The sequence below is a fragment of the Coregonus lavaretus genome (assembly GCF_964263955.1).
Source record: "Coregonus lavaretus genome assembly, contig: HAP1_SCAFFOLD_579, whole genome shotgun sequence".
Classification (NCBI taxonomy): domain Eukaryota; kingdom Metazoa; phylum Chordata; class Actinopteri; order Salmoniformes; family Salmonidae; genus Coregonus; species Coregonus lavaretus.
Genome location: NW_028161445.1, coordinates 305001 through 322402, shown reverse-complemented (window position 1 = coordinate 322402; position 17402 = coordinate 305001). Strand labels below are relative to the sequence as shown.

General features: G+C 43.2%; 1 pseudogene across 1 annotated transcript in view; it reads left to right on the top strand.

The window, feature by feature from the left end:
- Positions 1–1016: 1016 nt before the first annotated feature.
- The window catches only part of LOC311120673 (fibronectin type III domain-containing protein 3B-like), a 22837-nt pseudogene continuing 6451 nt past the window's right edge, over positions 1017–17402 (top strand). The window contains exons 1-10 of the transcript in view: positions 1017–1103; positions 4565–4701; positions 5155–5226; positions 7450–7568; positions 7676–7781; positions 8851–9029; positions 9832–9945; positions 10616–10765; positions 12856–13127; positions 15685–15909. The product of the transcript in view is annotated as a fibronectin type III domain-containing protein 3B-like (transcript). The remainder of the gene's footprint in view (positions 1104–4564; positions 4702–5154; positions 5227–7449; positions 7569–7675; positions 7782–8850; positions 9030–9831; positions 9946–10615; positions 10766–12855; positions 13128–15684; positions 15910–17402) is intronic.

The window sequence follows — 17402 nt, the reverse complement described above, 5'->3', positions numbered from 1 at the left end:
CCTCACCGTTCTCATGATCATTGCAACTCCACGAGGTGAGATCTTGCATGGAGCCCCAGGCCGAGGGAGATTGACAGTTATTTTGTGTTTCTTCCATTTGCGAATAATCGCACCAACTGTTGTCACCTTCTCACCAAGCTGCTTGGCAATGGTCTTGTAGCCCATTCCAGCCTTGTGTAGATCTACAATCCTGTCCCTGACATCCTTGGAGAGCTCTTTGGTCTTGGCCATAGTGGAGAGTTTGGAATCTGATTGATTGATTGCTTCTGTGGACAGGTGTCTTTTATACAGGTAACAAACTGAGATTAGGAGCACTCCCTTTAAGAGTGTGCTCCTAATCTCAGCTCGTTACCTGTATAAAAGACACCTGGGAGCCAGAAATCTTTCTGATTGAGAGGGGGTCAAATACTTATTTCCCTCATTAAAATGCAAATCAATTTATAACATTTTTGACATGCGTTTTTCTGGATTTTTTTGTTGTTATTCTGTCTCACACTGTTCAAATAAACCTACCATTAAAATTATAGACTGATAATTTCTTTGTCAGTGGGCAAACGTACAAAATCAGCAGGGGATCAAATACTTTTTCCCCTCACTGTATGCCTTGAAATACATCCACAGGTACACCTCAAATTGACTCAAATTATGTCACTTAGCCTATCTGACGCTTCTAAAGCCATGACATCATTTTCTGGAATTTTCCAAGCTGTTTAAAGGCACAGTCAACTTAGTGTATGTAAACTTCTGACCCACTGGAATTGTGATACAGTGAATTATAAGTGAAATAATCTGTCTGTAAACAATTGTTGGAAAAAATACTTGTGTCATGCACAAAGTAGATGTCCTAACCGACTTGCCAAAACTATAGTTTGTTAACAAGAAATGTGTGGAGTGGTTGAAAAACGAGTTTCAATGACTCCAACCTAAGTGTATGTAAACTTCCGACTTCAACTGTACACACCCAAGTACAGCAAAACATCAGTTTAAAGGTTAATTGAGAACGTTTCACCTTCCAGGGAACAGACTTTCATCCAAAATACACTGGAGACAACCTAACCTGCACAGTGCAAGGCCTGAAGAGGAGCACACAGTACAAATTCAGGGTAAGAGTGTGTGTGTCTGTCTGGGAGGTTTTATGGTGGTGAAATGGCGTCTGATTGTGTGTTACCGTGGAAACTGAAAAAGGCTTTTATTCTGCTAGAAAGACACAATGATTGGTGTCAACATGTGCACGAGGACACACGCACTACACAATGAACCACCATTTAGAAGCCGTACAACCACCATCAGTCTATCCTCTGTAGAAATACCTGCAATTTACTGCTATTTATAAACGTGCGTGCGTGCGTGCACGTGTATGGAGCATATTTGTGTACCTACGTGTGTGTGTGTGTGTGTGATCTGTCTGTATGGGACAAATCATCACAAAAAAATGGTGAACAGTTTTATTCCAAAAAGCTATATATCCATTTTCAGAAATGTTGGTAAATTAGCTTTTATTGTTTAAAGACATTATGAAAGAGATTGGTGTGTTTTTTCACTATCTAATCATGGCATGGGGTTGTTCAATGACAGACATGTATTTGTTTAAAATCTATCACTTGATGGTTTCATTTCAGAGAGACAAATAAAGTTTTTTGCTAAATGCTATATATCCAGGTCACTCTCAGAGAAATAAGTAGTACTGCTAGGTTTTAAACAGTCAAATGGAATAAATAACATGTTTGTTTTTTTATAAAGAACTGTAGAAATAATACATTTGTGATGTCAATATTATGATTATATATATTCGTTTTTTCATACAGTAGTATGAGATCTGTATGTAAAACATTTACATTTGACATTTTAGTCATTTAGCAGATACTCTTATCCAGAGTGACTTACAGTAAGTGCATTCATCTTAAGGTAGCTAGGTGAGACAACCACATATCACAATCAAATATATAGGATACGAACATTCCATTCCAGCAAAACAATGGATATATAGTGTTTTGCAAAGAGACACATTTTCATAAACATCTAAAATATATTAATAAAACATCTTAGATCAGTAATATTTTACACTCACATGAAGGTACCAATAAGCAATCATTTCTGATGAAAAAACACAAATGTGAAAATTGGCGTTTTGGAAATGTCTATATTTATGTCACAGTGTTGAAGTAGTGACTCGTTGATTAGAGAGTGGTCTAGAACATCCCTCTCTTCTCCCCTCCAGTCATCCCTCTCTCTCTCTCTCTGTAGTGTCCATTAGTTGAGGGAAGTATTCAGACCCCTTGACTTTTTCCACATTTTGGTAGGTTACAGCCTTATTCTAAAACTGATTAAATAGTTTTTTTCCCTCATCATTCTACACACAATACCACATAATGACAAAGCAAAAACAGGATTTTAGAAATGTTTGCTAATTTATAATAATAATTTTAAAAAAAAACTTAAACGTCACATTTACAAAAGTATTCAGACCCTTTACTCAGTACTTTGTTGAAGCACCTTTGGCAACGATTACAGCCCTGAGTCTTCTTGGGTATGACTCTACAAGCTTGGCACACCTGTATTTGGGGAGTTTCTCCCATTCTTCTCTGCAGATCCTCTCAAGCTCTGTCAGGTTGGATGGGGAGCGTTGCTGCACAGCTATTTTCAGGTCTCTCCAGAGATGTTCAGTCGGGTTCAAGTCCGGGCTCTGGCTGGGCCACTCAAGGGCATTCAGAGACTTGTCCCAAAGCCACTACTGCGTTGTCTTGGCTGTGTGCTTAAGGTCGTTGTCCTGTTGGAAGTTGAACCTTCACCCCAGTCTGAGGTCATGAGCGCTCTGGAGCAGGTTTTCATCAAGGATCTCTCTGTACTTTGCTCCGTTCATCTTTGCCTCAATCCTGACTAGTCTCCCAGTCCCTGCCGCTGAAAAAAATCCCCATAGCATGATGCTGCCACCACCATGCTTCACCGTAGGGATGGTGCCAGGTTTCCTCCAGAAGTGACGCTTGGCATTCAGTCAATCTTGGTTTCATCAGACCAGAGAATCTTGTTTCTCATGGTCTGAGACTCCTTTAGGTGCCTTTTGGCAAACTCCAAGCGGGCTTTCATGTGCCTTTTACTGAGGAGGGGCTTCCGTCTGGCCACTCTACTATAAAGGCCTGATTGGTGGAATGCTGCAGAGATAGTTGTCCTTCTGGAAGGTTCTCCCATCTCCACAGAGGAACTCTGGAGCTCTGTCAGAGTGACCATCGGGTTCTCGGTCACCTCCCTGACAAAGGCCCTTCTCCCCCGATAGCTCAGTTTGGCCGGGCCGCCAGCTCTAGGAAGAGTCTTGGTGGTTCCAAACTTCTTCCATTTTTGGTACCCTTCCCCAGATCTGTGCCTCGACACAATCCTGTCTCGGAGCTCTACAGACAATTCCTTCGACCTTTTGCTCTGACATGCACTGTCAACTGTGGGACCTTATATAGACAGGTGTGTGCCTTTCCAAATCATGTCCAATCAATTGAATTTACCAAAGGTGGACTCCAATCAAGTTGTAGAAACATCTCAAGGAGGATCAATGGAAACAGGATGCACCTGAGCTCTATTTTGAGCAAAGGGTCTGAATATTTATGTAAATAAGTTATTTCTGTTTATTATTATTTTAATTTGTTTGTCATTATGGGGTATTGTGTGTAGAGTCTAGAGATGAGGAGTCTTAATTTTTTTTCATATGTGTTATTTCATAGTTTTGATGTCTTCATTATTATTCTACAGTGTAGAAAATAGTACAAAATAAATAAGACCCCTTAAATGAGTAGGTGTGTCCAAACCTTCTGTATATATATATATATATATATAGAGAGAGAGAGAGAGAGAGAGAGAGAGAGAGAGAGAGAGAGAGAGAGAGAGAGAGAGAGAGAGAGAGAGAGAGAGAGAGAGAGAGAGAGAGAGAGAGAGAGAGAGCTGTATATAGACATAATATGACATTTGAAATGTCTCTATTATTTTGGAACTTGTGTGAGTGTAATATTTACTGTTCATTTTTATTGTTTGTTTCACTTTTGTTTATCCATTTCACTTGCTTTGGCAATGTAAACATATGTTTCCCATGCCCTTGAATTGAATTGAATTGAGAGAGATTAAGGGAGGTGAATATAGAGGAGGTGAATAGAGAGGAGTGGGTGTTTTGTTTTGTACAATGTGCTTTTCTTTGTTGTGTGTTCTCTGAATGACAGATTGAATTAAAGTTATCCAGTCTACACAGCAAGGCAGACATTTACATCACACAAAAGAGCACAGACAATGCCAATAGCCGATAGCACAGATCTGTGCAACACATATTCAGTACAGTACAACTCATTATAATCAGCAGTGCGATTTATTTGGAAACTTTCTTTAGAACTATGACTTTTATAAAGAGGTGATCATTTATAGCAGTTTATTGGATAATATGCCATCTATTTCAAATGTACAATCAATACATAAAATAAAATCGCCCCTCTCTCTCTCTCTCTCTCTCTCTCTCTCTCCCCCCCCCTCTCTCTCTCTCTCTCTCTCTCTCTCTCTCTCTCTCTCTCTCCCCTCTCTCTCTCACTCTCTGCAGCTGATAGCGTCTAACGTGGAGGGTGGCAGTAAACCCAGTGAAGTGTTGGTGTGTACTACCAGTCCTGATAAACCTGGACCCCCTTCTCCCCCCCGAGTAGCTAGCGCTACACCTTATGGGCTTCACCATCACCTGGGGTAAACACACAAACACACGTGTGCATGTTTTCAGTGTGATTTTGCTGTATCAATGGAGTTGTAAAACATAATGAACAAACATAAAGTAAGTACTATTTTGTCTTGTTTTAACCTAACTATAAACCAAAATGCAATAACTATTTCTGTCTGACTGCCTGTCTCTTCTCTCTCTCTCTCTCTTCTCTCTCTCTCTCTCTCTCTCTCCTCTCTCTCTCTCTCTCTCTCTCTCTCTCTCTTACTCTCTCTCCCCTCTCTCTCTCACTTTCTCTCTCTCTCTCTCTCTCTCTCTCTCTCTCTCTCTCTCTCTCTCTCTCTCTCTCTCTCTCTCTCTGTCTCTCTCTCTCCCTTTCACTCTCTCTCTCCTTTTCTCTCTCTCTCTCCCTCTCTCTCTCTCTCGCTCTCTCTCTTTTTCTTTCTCTCTCTCTCTCTCTGTCTCCTTTGTTCTTCCTCCAGATCCTCCCCAGGATAATGGAGGTTCAGAAGTTCTGACATATCTGCTGGAGATTTCAGAAGGCAGCTCTGATGGTACAACACTCTGTACTGCTACAGAAACACCAGCAATTTACTGCTATATAAACACCAACAATTTACTGTTATATAAACACCAGCAATTTACTGCTATATAAACACCAGCAATTTACTGCAATATAAACACCAGCAATTTACTGCTATATAAACACCAACAATTTACTGCTATATAAACACCAACAATTTACTGTTATATAAACACCAGCAATTTACTGCTATATAAACACCAGCAATTTACTGCAATATAAACACCAGCAATTTACTGCTATATAAACACCAATAATTTACTGTTATATAAACACAAGCAATTTACTGCTATATAAACAGCAGCAATTTACTGCTATATAAACACCAACAATTTACTGTTATATAAACACCAGCAATTTACTGCTATATAAACAGCAGCAATTTACTGCTATATAAACACCAGCAATTTACTGCTATATAAACAGCAGCAATTTACTGCTATATAAACACCAACAATTTACTGTTATATAAACACCAGCAATTTACTGCTATATAAACACCAACAATTTACTGCTATATAAACACCAGCAATTTACTGCTATATAAACAGCAGCAATTTACTGCTATATAAACACCAACAATTTACTGTTATATAAACACCAGCAATTTACTGCTATATAAACAGCAGCAATTTACTGCTATATAAACACCAACAATTTACTGTTATATAAACACCAGCAATTTACTGCTATATAAACAGCAGCAATTTACTGCTATATAAACACCAACAATTTACTGTTATATAAACACCAGCAATTTACTGTTATATAAACACCAACAATTTACTGTTATATAAACACCAGCAATTTACTGCTATATAAACAGCAGCAATTTACTGCTATATAAACACCAACAATTTACTGTTATATAAACACCAGCAATTTACTGCTATATAAACAGCAGCAATTTACTGCTATATAAACACCAACAATTTACTGTTATATAAACACCAGCAATTTACTGCTAAATAAACACCAGCAATTTACTTATTGCTTTGACGTTTTCCGTAATATTCCTCCGTTCTTTTTCTCTCCCTCTTTTTTTCGTCCTTCCCTGTCAGTTTGAGTGCTTTTTACTAAGTCCATAACCCCTGTGGGCTACATAATAGTGAACAGGAGTGGGAGTGTGTCAGCTCTTCAGAACACACTGATTTGCCTGTAATTGGTCATATTCAGTTTGGTCATCGTTTATCATCCCAACGTGTCCCTATTGTAATTCTGAAAGGGCCTACTTCCTTCCACGTTTTCTCCCTCTCTCCCTCCTTCTCTCTACCGACCCACCCACTCCTCTTTTCCTTCCCCCCTTTCCCCTCTATATCCTTCCCCTTCCTCACCCCACTTCACCTCCCTCTCTCTCAATTCAATTCAATTTCAATTTAAGGGCTTTATTGGCATGGGAAACGTATGTTAACATTGCCAAAGCAAGTGAAGTAGATAGTAAACAAAAGTGAAATAAACAATAAATATTAACAGTAAACATTACACTCAGAAGTTCCAAAAGAATAAAGACATTTCAAATGTCATATTATGTATATATACAGTGTTGTAACAATGTGCAAATAGTTAAAGTACAAATGGGAAAATAAATGAACATAAATATGGGTTGTATTTACAATGGTGTTTGTTCTTCACTGGTTGCCCTTTTCTTGTGGCAACAGGTCACACATCTTGCAGCTGTGATGGCACACTGTGGTTTTTCACCCAGTAGATAAGGGAGTTTATCAAAATTGGATTTGTTTTCGAATTCTTTGTGGATCGCTGTAATCTGAGGGAAATATGTGTCTCTAATATGGTCATACATTTGGCAGGAGGTTAGGAAGTGCAGCTCAGTTTCCACCTCATTTTGTGGGCAGTGTGCACATAGCCTGTCTTCTCTTGAGAGCCAGGTCTGCCTACGGCGGCCTTTCTCAATAGCAAGGCTATGCTCACTGAGTCTGTACATAGTCAAAGCTTTCCTTAAGTTTGGGTCAGTCACTCTCTCTCTCTCTCTCTCTCTCTCTCTCTCTCTCTCTCTTCTAGAGTAAAGTGTCATTGAAACTGAACTGATATAGGTTGAAACATAGTTCTCTCACTGTGTTGTCTATGACTAACGCCAGAAATGAATAGACGTAGTACCTTGTTGAACTGCATATAAACCTCTACACGTACATGTTCACATAGACACAAACACTCATCTGCTGTTTGTCTTGTACAGCGGGCCAGTGGGAGGTAGCATACAGCGGCCCTGCTACAGGGTGTGTGTGTGAACGACTGACGCCCGGCACCGTTTACCGCCTGCGAGTGTGTAGCATCAGCACCGGTGGACACAGCCAGGTAAAACACAACCGCACACACACACACCGCATGTCACATGGATCAATAATCCATTTAATTACACAATTCATCAATTTACCTTCCCATGATCTTCTGTGTTCTGCCAGTGTTCCTTCAGTGTTCCGGTTCGGACGTTGAGCGTCGCCCCCGGACCCTGCCAACCGCCCAGGATCGTGGGTAAAGCCAAACACAAGGAAGTGCAGTTAGAATGGGGTAAATACACACACACACACAAACACACAGTGGCTTTTACTGTCTGGAAGGTCAAATCAACCTTTGACTGTTCCCTGCCCTTCACTGTGCCAAACCTAATACACCCTGATTACAACCTTGTTACAACACACACACACTGTGTGCACCAACTCTAGGAAACCTAATTCACTTTAATTCAGCTTTATTGCGACTCTAATGCAGCCTATCTAAACCTTAATGTAGCCTAATGTAGTCTAATTCAGCTGCATTCTATGTGATTAAAGTAGTTAGAATCTGTCAGGCCTCAATGTAATAGGGCAAATGTTCCTTCATTAAAATGTGTGTGTGTTTACGTCCGTGCGCGTGTGGGAGACTAACACTCGCTATTAAAAAACAAGCTAAAGGACAATTGAGTAGACCGTGTTCTCTTTCTCGTTTTCAATCTCACTCCCTCTTTCCCCCCTTTATTAGCTTTCTGTCTTTACGTCACACCATAAAGCTGGTTTAAACACATAGAGAACACTAATGAGTGGATAAAAAAACTGTTAGTTCAGACTCTCCTTCTGTTATGCTGTGTTTGACTAGGTGCTGCAGCATGTTATACTAGATTAAAATGTTTGTCCTCTCTCTCTCTCTACCCCTCTCTCGCTCTCTTTCTCTCTCTCTCGCTCTCGCTCTCTCGCTCTCTCTCTCTCTCTCTCTCTCTCTCTCTCTCTCTCTCTCTCTCTCTCTCTCTCTCTCTCTCTCTCTCTCACTACCCCTCAATCTCTCTCTTTATCTCTCTTTTTCTCTCTCTCACTACCCCCTCTCTCTATTTCTCTCCCTCTACCTCTCTCTCTTTCTCTCTACCTCTTTCTCTCTACCTCTCTCTCTCTCTACCTCTCTCTACCTCTCTCTCTTTCTCTCTCTCTCTACCTCTCTCTACCTCTCTCTCTCTACCTCTCTCTACCTCTCTCTACCTCTCTCTCTTTCTCTCTACCTCTCTACCTCTCTCTCTCTACCTCTCTCTCTCTCCCCTTCTCTCTCCCTTTCTACTTTTCTCCCCCACTCTTTCTCTCTTTCCCCTCTCACCCTCCCCTTCCTCTTCCAGACGTCCCAACATCAGAGGGTGTGTGTGAGGAGTGTGTGTTCAGTCTGGAGATGACATCATCAGAGGGTGACGCTGAGCCCAGTGAGGTGTACAATGGGAAAGAGCTGCAGTGCAGTGTGGGTAGTCTGCTGCCGGGGGCAACCTACAACTTCAGACTGAGGGCTGCCAACGAGGCTGGGGTGAGACACACACACCCTAATGAACGCTGACCAGAAGCAGGCAGACAAACACTCTCTAATCTAATTGATGTGATCAGTCCATCCCTGAGTGCTATTCAGACTTAGTTCAAGAGGTACTCAAACACACTTACACACTTACGCACACACACACACACACACACACACACACACTCACACATTGTCTGAACAAAGTAGCAAACTGAGAAGTGCTCATCAAAAACGACGACATACAGAGGAACAAACAGAAACTCGACTGGAGACCGATTCTCCCAGCAGCTAGTATTTAGTCCAATCAGACAGTCCTCTTCAGTTCACTGCTCTGATCAACCATCTGCTGCATCCACTATCTTTTCTACAGCCATGTCAAGGCACTCTGCCCCATTTAGCAATCATATAAATTATTTGAATGCAGGAATAGTCATGCTCGAAAAGTCATGTTTGATTGATTAAAGTTTCATATCCGCCCAATCTGAGCTGTGCCTAAATCTAATTTAACGGTTGATCAAACAGACTTTATCATTTGTGAGCCTGCTACTAGATTTGTTTAGATTTTTCCTATAATCTTACTTGTGTGTTTCCTGTCATGTGACCTGTGTGTTTCCTGTCATGTGACCTGTGTGTTTCCTGCCATGTGACCTGTATGCTTCCTGTCATGTGACCTGAATGCTTCCTGTCATGTGACCTGTGTGTTTCCTGTCATGTGACCTGTGTGTTTCCTGGCATGTGACCTGTATGTTTCCTGTCATGTGACCTGTATGTTTCCTGTCACATGACCAGTGTGTTTCCTGTTTACTTCCTGTAGTTTGGAGAGTACTCTGAGGCGGCGGAGGTGACGACAGCAGCGGGTCCTCCAGGCCAGTGTGTGGCGCCACTCATCACTCTGAACAACACCACCTGTCTAACAGTCAGCTGGGAGGTACTGCCTGTCTATCTATCTACTTTACACTCTGTCTACACTTACATCTAGAACAGAGACAGTATGCACTTCAGTCTGCCTCCAAATAACGAGAGAGAGGTAGAGAGAGAGAGAGAGAGAGAGAGAGAGAGAGAGAGAGATGTGTTTGTATAGAGGACAGAGAAGGACACAGAAAATAAATGAGTCAAAATAAACAGCTAATCTCTGCCTCGCTATTTTCTCCACCCTCTTGAAACCAACTCTGATATTGAAACGCTCAGAAGTCCCAGACCCTGAGTGAAGTGTTCAGGGGAAAGCTTTGATGGTGACTGTTGTACAGGATATTGATTATAGTGCAGTCTAGCCGTCTTAACAGTCCTGTCTGGCTGGCTCTGATGAGATGTAGCCATCCTTCTAGAAGACATCACTGATCTGACTATGTTTGATCATCATACGGTGAAAAACAGACAGATCAGTTAATACCTCAAGGAAGGGAGGAGGGAGGGAGGGGGAGTGAAAGGGAACAAAGGAAGGAAGTCATTTTAAAAGAATTCCCGGAGAGCTTACATGGGTCTAGTGTCTGATTGGATGTTTGGTTCCTTCCTGTTCTGTGTGTTTCTCCTGTGTTCTAATCTGTTGTGTGTTCTAAGACGTTCTGCGTTGTGTGTTCTGTGTTCTGTGTGTGTTGTAGAGTCCTGAGGGATCAGGCTCTGACATCTCAGAGTATCGTCTGGAGTGGTCCAGGGAAGACGAGCCTATGGAGCTCATCTACTGTGGACCAGAGACCCAGTGTGAAATATCAGACCTGACCCCCGCCACACACTACTGCTGTAGACTACAGGTACACACACACACACACACACACTTACATCCTCTAACAACGTCTTATAATAAGATGATTGGGCTCTAGAGCTGACTGTCAAACTGTCTATGAAGGTCAAGGAAAGGTTGAGCTTGATAGATTGTAGTTTATGCAGCCCGCTCTCTCTGTTGTGGAGGACGCACACACACGTACCCACACACACACAAACGCACGTAGTCACACACACTGCCCTGTTGTAGGACTTCTGATTTATTTTCTAGTTTATTTTTTTGGCTGATTTCTTTAGGAGCTCATCTATATGGTTTATATCGCAGGACGAGAGAGGTCGCATAGGACAATAACAACATTGGCAGTGTGTGTGTTTGTAAGGGCAGTTAATGATAGGTATTTATTTGTGAGTAAGGTAATAGGCCATTTAAAAAGCAAACACTACAGCTACAGTGGGGAAAAAAGTATTTAGTCAGCCACCAATTGTGCAAGTTCTCCCACTTAAAAAGATGAGAGAGGCCTGTAATTTTCATCATAGGTACACGTCAACTATGACACACAAATTGAGAGAAAATAAATCCAGAAAACCACATTGTAGGATTTTTTATGAATTTATTTGCAAATTATGGTGGAAAATAAGTATTTGGTCACCTACAAACAAGCAAGATTTCTGGCTCTCACAGACCTGTAACTTCTTCTTTAAGAGGCTCCTCTGTCCTCCACTCGTTACCTATATTAATGGCACCTGTTTGAACTTGTTATCAGTATAAAATACACCTGTCCACAACCTCAAACAGTCACACTCCAAACTCCACTATGGCCAAGACCAAAGCGCTGTCAAAGGACACCAGAAACAAAATTGTAGACCTGCACCAAGCTGGGAAGACTGAATCTGCAATAGGTAAGCAGCTTGGTTTGAAGAAATCAACTGTGGGAGCAATTATTAGGAAATGGAAGACATACAAGAGCACTGATAATCTCCCTCGATCTGGGGCTCCACTCAAGATCTCACCCCGTGGGGTCAAAATGATCACAAGAACGGTGAGCAAAAATCCCAGAACCACACGGGGGGACCTAGTGAATGACCTGCAGAGAGCTGGGACCAAAGTAACAAAGCCTACCATCAGTAACACACTACGCCGCCAGGGACTCAAATCCTGCAGTGCCAGACATGTCCCCCTGCTTAAGCCAGTACATGTCCAGGCCCGTCTGAAGTTTGCTAGAGTGCATTTGGATGATCCAGAAGAGGATTGGGAGAATGTCATATGGTCAGATGAAACCAAAATAGAACTTTTTGGTAAAAACTCAACTCGTCGTGTTTGGAGGACAAAGAATGCTGAGTTGCATCCAAAGAACACCATACCTACTGTGAAGCATGGGGGTGGAAACATCATGCTTTGGGGCTGTTTTTCTGCAAAGGGACCAGGACGACTGATCCGTGTAAAGGAAAGAATGAATGGGGCCATGTATCGTGAGATTTTGAGTGAAAACCTCCTTCCATCAGCAAGGGCATTGAAGATGAAACGTGGCTGGGTCTTTCAGCATGACAATGATCCCAAACACACCGCCCGGGCAACGAAGGAGTGGCTTCGTAAGAAGCATTTCAAGGTCCTGGAGTGGCCTAGCCAGTCTCCAGATCTCAACCCCATAGAAAATCTTTGGAGGGAGTTGAAAGTCCGTGTTGCCCAGCGACAGCCCCAAAACATCACTGCTCTAGAGGAGATCTGCATGGAGGAATGGCCCAAAATACCAGCAACAGTGTGTGAAAACCTTGTGAAGACTTACAGAAAACGTTTGACCTGTGTCATTGCCAACAAAGGGTATATAACAAATTATTGAGAAACTTTTGTTATTGACCAAATACTTATTTTCCACCATAATTTGCAAATAAATTCATTAAAAATCCTACAATGTGATTTTCTGGATTTCTTTTCCTAATTTTGTTTGTCATAGTTGACGTGTACCTATGATGAAAATTACAGGCCTCTCTCATCTTTTTAAGTGGGAGAACTTGCACAATTGGTGTCTGACTAAATACTTTTTTTTCCCCACTGTACAAAAAAAAGAAGCCTCTCTCTGTTTCTCTCACTCTCTCTTTCTCTCTCTCTTTACCTCTCCAGGCGGTGAACCAAGCGGGGGCGGGGCCTTATAGTGAACAGATGAGCTTCCAGACTCCAGCGACTAATCCCGACGCAGTCTCTTCTTTCTTCCTGCTTGACCAGCTCCAATCAGATCAGTCCCCCTCCACCTGCCTCTTCTTGAAGTGGGAGGAGCCTAACTGTAATGGGGCGGATATAACGTCTTACATCATCATTCTGGATGATCAGCTCATTACCGTGGAAACAGGAACCAGTCACCTGATCACTGACCTGCAGCCAGACAGCCAGTACAGGTACACACACACAAACACACACACACACACACACACACACACACACACACACACACACACACACACACACACACACACACACACACACACACACACACTATTTCCAGTCCCAGTAGTATGTTAAGGGTTGTAATTGAGATTGAGTCAGAGATTATGTTATTCCAATTAGCAGCACTTATAGCAGCAAGCAGTAATCATACCGTGTGTTTCTAGGAATTAAGAAAGGGTGTTGTCTGTGTGATTGGTTATTGTTCTCAGTAAGTGTTTGTGATTATGTGTGACAATGAGTAAAGTGTGTGTCTATGGGTGTAATCTGAATAATAAATATAATATGCCATTTAGCAGACGCTTTTATCCAAAGCGATTTACAGTCATGTGTGCATGACTCCAGCGACTAATCCCAACGCAGTCTCTTCTTTCTTCCTGCTTGACCAGCTCCAATCAGATCAGTCCCCCTCCACCTGCCTCTTCCTGAAGTGGGAGGAGCCTAACTTTAATGGGGCTATTCATGTTAGCAAGTGTTTGTAGATCTGTGTATGCATGCACGGATGTGTGTGTGTGTGTGGCTGTTATTGTCACCATGTCACTGTTTTTCTTACATAACTGAGTTAGAACAACACTACTGACTGGGTAATACTGACCATTGTTCCTCTTTATGTATTTGTGTGCATTTGCATTTGCATATGAATCCATCCATTGCTCCAGTCCATTTCCCCTGGATACTGATTCCAACTCAAATAAAGACACTCCATAGGGCGATCAGGAAACCACTCATTCTCTTTTCTTTCTAGGAAAATGTTTGTTTGTTCATCTTAGAGCCGTCAGACATTGTTTTAGTGTTTTAGATTTAACAAGGATAAAACAAAGAGGACCAGAGGAAGAATATATTTCATTATCTGATCCTCAAAACTACTCTCATCTTCACCATCTAACTCTCTCTCTCTCTTTCTCTCCCCTGTCCTCTTCTCTCTCTCTCTCTCTTTCTCTCCCCTGTCCTCCTCTCTCTCTCTCTCTCTCTCTCTCTCCCTCTTTCTCTCCCCTGTCCTCTTCTCTCTCTCTCTCCTGTCCTCTTCTCCCTCTTTCTCTCCCCTGTCCTCTTCTCTCTCTCTCTCTCTCTCTCCCCTGTCCTCTTCTCTCTCTCTTTCTCTCCCCTGTCCTCCTCTCTCTCTCTCTCTCTCTCTCTCTCTCTCTCTCTCTCTCTCTCTCTCTCTCCCTCTTTCTCTCCCCTGTCCTCTTCTCTCTCTCTCTCCTGTCCTCTTCTCCCTCTTTCTCTCCCCTGTCCTCTTCTCTCTCTCTCTCTCTCTCTCCCCTGTCCTCTTCTCTCTCTCTTTCTCTCCCCTGTCCTCTTCTCTCTCGTCATGTTCCACACTTTCTGTCTTGTCTAGTGGAGTTTCTACAACCTGTGTGTGTCTCTGTGTGTATCTGTGTGTCTCTGTTTGTGTGTGTGTGTGTGTGTGTGTGTGTAATCAGGGAAAGGTTACTGTGTGTAAATGTCAGACAGTAGAATAATGAAGGTAATGAGAGAGGGAGAGAGCGAGGGGGAGAGAGAAGGAGAGAGATTATCCAGACAGAGATAGAGGGAGAGAACGAGGGAGAGAGAGAAGGGGAGCGAGATCTTCCAGACAGAGAGAGAGAGAGAGAGAGAGAGAGAGAGGAAGGTTCCTGGAAAGAAGACAGGACAGTGGAGAGACTCTAGTAAACAACAGAAAATAGATGGAACAACAACAGAGTAAGTCCCATCCTCATCTTACCAGACATATTATATTCTTGACACTCATGTCATTCAGGACTGGCCATTACTTTCCATAGAGGGCCATAGAGGTTAAGGAGCTGTAAGAACAGGTCTAAGAACAGATCTAATACAACATTATAACCAAGTTATTACATAGGGATGTTGTTGAATGGCGTGACTAGGGTTGCAAAATTCCAGGAACTTTCAATAAATTCCCTGTTTTTCCAGAAATCCTGTTGGAGCATTCTGGATTTCTTGCTTATTCACTCCTGATTCCAGGAATCCTCCAACCGGGATTTCAGGAAAACAAGGGAATTTATTGAAAGTTCCCGGAATTTTGCAAGGTGTGACTTGTTTTGGGGAACAGAAAATATCAGTCAGCAGAGACTGGGTTAGATGGATGTCGGCTAGGTGAGGTTAGGGGTCAGTCATGACTCAATGGACAGAGGAAAACACCCATCATCATAAAACCTCTAATGCTGCCTCTCTACTGCTATTAACCAAGCATAAGTACTCAGACACAAAGACCATACATTTTGTTTTGTAGATATGTAGTGGTGTAATAATGCTATATGGTGTAGTGTTTTAACTTTTGTTTTATGTGTGATGTGAGTGCCTTAATGTGTTCGGACCCCAGGAAGAGTAGCTGCTGCCTTGGCAGGAACTAATGGGGATCCCTAATAAATACAAATACACATACACACACACATACACACACACACACACACACACACACACACACACACACAAACTGGTTGTGGACAAACTAACTTTCACACTCACTCTATTTGTCCTAACGCCTCTCTCTCTCTTTTTCTCTCTCAGTGTGCAGATCCAAGCGGTGAATGTGATTGGCTGTGGCCCATTGAGCCCACCCCTGGTGGCTAGGACAAGCCCCCTCCCTCCGGCTCCTCCTCCTTTGGAATGTTCGGCTGCCGGCCCCCAGAGCCTAAAACTGAAGTGGGGGGAGAACGGTGCAAACACACACACCCGTGCTCTGCTCTCCAATGACATGTTCTACACACTACAGATGGAGGACAAGAACCACAGGTAGGACACACACACACACACACACAGCTACTACACTTCAATGGTTCCAATGGTTCAAGGTTATGTACGTTCTGGATAAAAGCATCTGCTGAATGACCATATTGCATATCACAGTTCTACTGAAGGAAAATACATAAAACACATGTTGTGTGAGTGAGTGAGTGAGTGAGTGGTACATGCACCCGTGTGTGTGTGGGGTGGGGGGGAGGGGGGGAGGGGGGGGCGTTAGGTAGAGGATAGGTAGGTAGAGGAAACGACAGTAACCAGTAGTTCTAGGGAGAGCTCACGATGAGAACATCTAGACTACAGCACTAATTAGAACATGAACTGATCAACCATGCTATCCATTAGAGACGAGACTGAAGGAGGGAGAGAAATAAATAAGAGTGAGGGAAGTAGAGAGGTAGGAGAGAGGGAGGGAGGGGAGGGAGGGAGGGAGGGAGGGAGGGAGGGGGGATGTGGGGAGCGAGGGAGGGGGGAGGGAGAGACGGAGGGAGGGAGGGAGGGGGGAGTGTGGGAGCGAGGGAGGGGGAGGGAGGGGTGGGGGAGGGAGAGACGGAGGGAGGGAGGGAGGGGGGGGGAGAGGGAGGGGGGAGGGAAAGTAGAGGGAGTGAAGGAGGGAGGGAGAGAGAGAGGGAGGGGGGGAGGGAAAGTAGAGGGAGTGAAGGAGGGAGGGTGATTGGAAGGGGGGAGGTAATAAAGGATAAGTGAGAGAATTAGAGAGACTGTCCGTCTGCCTAGCAGTGTCATGGGTGATTAGTATGGTTGGCACCCCTAGCCACAGCCACATTACGACATGGATGACTAGTTGGCACGCTGGCATCTTGGCACCCCCTAGCCACAGCCAGAGGGTAGTGTCTAACAGATGGGGCGGTAATTAACCGACTGTCCAGTGTGACCCCCGCAATGCCAACATACACACCCTTCAGTATGTATCCCTCCCTCTCTCCCCTCTCTCCTCCTTCATACCCATACGTTCACCCCGCACTCATTTAATTACATATTGTATGTCTATTGGGCCCTGAAGTATTGCTGACCATGTGACCTGCCCAGGAACAACTCAGGGTTCTAGTTACAAGCTGACCTTGTATTGTGGTCAGGAACAACTGAGGGTTCTAGTTACAAGCTGACCTTGTCTTGTGGTCAGGAACAACTCAGGGTTCTAGTTACAAGCTGACCTTGTCTTGTGGTCAGGAACAACTCAGGGTTCTAGTTACAAGCTGACCTTGTCTTGTGGTCAGGAAAAACTCAGGGTTCTAGTTACAAGCTGACCTTGTCTTGTGGTCAGGAACAACTCAGGGTTCTAGTTACAAGCTGACCTTGCCTTGTGGTCAGGAAAAACTCCTGTCCCTATTGATATATGCACCATATAGCCTACACCTATAGACCCATTTCCCGGGTGCGTCATGCAAAGTTGCTTGCGCAGTTTCTGAATCCGTTTGTTAGTTTACATGGAAGTAAATACGATCACGTCCGACTTCAGATGCAGCTCA